The following is a 3,360-nucleotide window of genomic DNA, read 5'->3' as shown; positions in this document are numbered from 1 at the left end:
TTCTCTTAATCCAGCTGTAGTTAGGACAAGAGTAATTCCACTTGCAGCCATAAACTAAGCATGTTTACATCAAATGGTATGTAATTGAATAAACTTATCTGTTCTTATCAACTCTTAGTGCTAATATTTAATGATTTCAAAATATGAAAAACTAAAATATAACGACAGTTGGATGCATGATTGGCCATGACTTCAGAGACGTAATGTTTCTTACTAATTGTTCTGAGATCTGGTGAAGATGGTGTCTTCTCCTACGGAGTGGGCGGCTTTCTCTATTTACCTGGACGATATCAACATAGATAGAGAAGAATTCTCAACTTTTTCTTTGTCTCTTATTCCTCGAAATTTGAATGAAAAAGCGAATTATTTGGCTCGACAAACTCGTTCTATACCGCGTTTAGTCAAGTATTAAAAAAATTGTCTTTCGCATTAGCTTATTTGACCTGATTATAGTTATTTTTATGAAAAAAGAAAAAAGAAACGACAGTCGGAAATTTCTTACTATTATTGTTGGGGTGACGCCATGTGCGTTTCATTCAATAAGCATTTGTAAACTATTAATCTGATTTAACGAAAGTATTTAATCAATTTTCCCTAATACATGGGGATGAACAAGTTCAAGGCTGTAATCAATTTTTTTTTGTCTTTGCAATTAAATAAGAATCAATTACGAGAAAGCCACTTTAGACTAAGATTATTGGTAAGATCTTAAGTGCAAAAATTACACTAGCTATCTTATCTTATTAAGAATTACATTAGAAACTATCTTATTAAGTGTAATTCTTACAGATCTTACCTTTAATATTGCTCTTATAGCGCTGCGTGGGCGTGGCTTTTGTTAATTTAGCCTTTAGGGAAACATTATTAGTGGGATTTTAACAAATGTCGTAAATTAAGATTTGTTAGATATTTGTTAAGATCTAATCTTATATAAGATAGGATCTTAACAAATCTTAAGTTAAAATATTTGTTAACATCCCACTAATAATGTTGGTCTTAGTTCACTCCATGTTGGCCAATCTCTTAATTGCAAAATGAAAGTCAAGTTTTGTAGGAATGTGGAAGCTTTTGTTCCTCCAATCACATAAACTTACAAATAAATCGTTGAATATTACTGCAGTTGAAGCGATAAAAGCTTTGATATTTTGAGGAAGGGATAATTGTCAAAATCAACCCAAATGGTCATTGTCACGGTGTCGACTGACATCGTCGTCAAGCGGTGAACTAACATTGTTTCGGCATATGTTTTTTCTGGTTCATTTCATATAGTTTGTTGGGAATTTAAATTTAAAATGAGTACATACTGATATTTTTCGGATAACCTTGTAAAATATTATAAAATGTTTAAATCTTATAATATACATTTAAAAAACTTATGAAATCTTCTAAATACTTTGTAAAAACTATTTTTAAAATATTTTTTAAAACCTTTTAAAAACCTTATAAAAACTTTATAAAAGCCTTGTAAGACCTTATAAAGCCTTGTAAAACTTTTAATCTCGACGGATGGAAGAAGTCGGCTGACGGATGGGTTAAAATCTCGACGGATGGGGCGTCGCGGGGGTCCCTGGCGCTATCTTCGGCAGGTGGAGCGGTACGGGATGTGGAGGGTTTGTGGTTGGGAGGTTTTTCTCTTCATATTGGTCTTGTTCAGCGCCTTTAGCGGAATTATGGGGAGTCTACTATGGTCTTCTCATTGCTTGGGACAAAGGTTTTCGGCGGGTGGAGTTGGAAGTTGACTCGGAGTTGGTGGTGGGTTTTTTACGGAAAGGGATCAGCGATGCTCATCCGCTTTCTTTTCTGGTGCGTTTGTGCCATGGCTTCTTCTCGAGGGACTAGATAGTCCTTATTTCTCACGTGTATAGGGAAGCTAACCGTCTTGCGGATGGGTTAGCTAACTATGCGTTCTTGTTACCGCTAGGCTTCACTTATTCGATACTTGTCCGGGTGAAGCTGTTTCTTTTTTGTTGGACGATGTTAACGAGACTGAGTTTCCCTGGCATATTTGTATGTAATGTTACATTTTATTTTTAGTTAATTAAGTATGGAGAATTTTGTCTCCTCTCTTTTACCAAAAAAAAAAGCCTTGTAAAACTTTTTAAATACTTTTTAAAATCTTATTATACATTTAAAAACCTTATAAAACCTTATAGAAACTTGTAAAACCTTTTAAATACGTTGTAAAACTTTTTAAATGATTTTCACAACCTTTTAAAAACCTTACATTTTAAAAACCTTAGAAAAGCTTTATAAAATTTTCTCTAAAAACCTTGTAAGACCTTATAATAACCTTGTACAACTTTTATATACTTTTTAAAACCTTAATATACATTTAAACACCTTATAAAACCTTGTAAAACCATTTAAATAATTAGTATCACTTTTTAAATACTTTTTAGAAACCTTTCGAATAACCTTGTAAAATATTATAAAATGTTTAAATCTTATAATATACATTTAAACAACTTATGAAATCTTTTAAATACTTTGTAAAAAAATTTCAATTGCTTAAAACCTTATAGAAACCTTATAAAAGCCTTCTAAAACCTTATAAAGCCTTGAAAAACCTTTTAAATACTTTTTAAAATGTTAATATACATTTAAAAACCTTATAAAACTTGTAAAACCTTTTAAATACGCTGTAAAACTTTTTAAATAATTTTCACAACCTTTTATAACCTTATAAAAGCTTTATAAAATTTTCTCTAAAAACCTTGTAAGACCTTATAATAACCTTATACAACTTTTAAATACTTTTTAAAACCTTAATATACATTTAAACACCTTATAAAACCTTGCAAAACCTTTTAAATAATTAGTAACACTTTTTAAATGGGCAAAAAGCTTTAAAATACCTCATTTATTTTTTATTTGGACGTTTAATACATGATCTTTTTAGGTTGAAAAATAATACCCAAAATAATAAAAACGTGCAATTTAATACCCAAACTATTAAATATTGACATTTTCCTACCTACGATCTGTCAACAAAAAATATATTCCAATTTTACCCTTCTTCATTTTTATTTTTTTTTGTCTACACCCTTCTTCATTTACATTTATTATTAATGCATAAATGACATAAAATTAATTACAATTTTATTAGAAAACAAATATTTGCTAGCAATATTTCATTGTATCATTAATTTATAGATTTAATTCAAAATATATATTTCATTTTTTATATTTATCCAAACAATATTAAGTGATTCAATGAAAGGTTTATTTTAAGTTATATGTTTCATATCCAAATATATATTTCATTTTTATCCAAATATATTTTATTAAGAAATCTAATGAAAGATATATATATATATATATATATATATATATATATATATATATATATATATATATATA

Source organism: Capsella rubella, unplaced genomic scaffold (genome assembly GCF_000375325.1).
Source record: "Capsella rubella cultivar Monte Gargano unplaced genomic scaffold, Caprub1_0 scaffold_8, whole genome shotgun sequence".
Taxonomy (NCBI): domain Eukaryota; kingdom Viridiplantae; phylum Streptophyta; class Magnoliopsida; order Brassicales; family Brassicaceae; genus Capsella; species Capsella rubella.
This window is presented reverse-complemented; position numbering follows the sequence as displayed.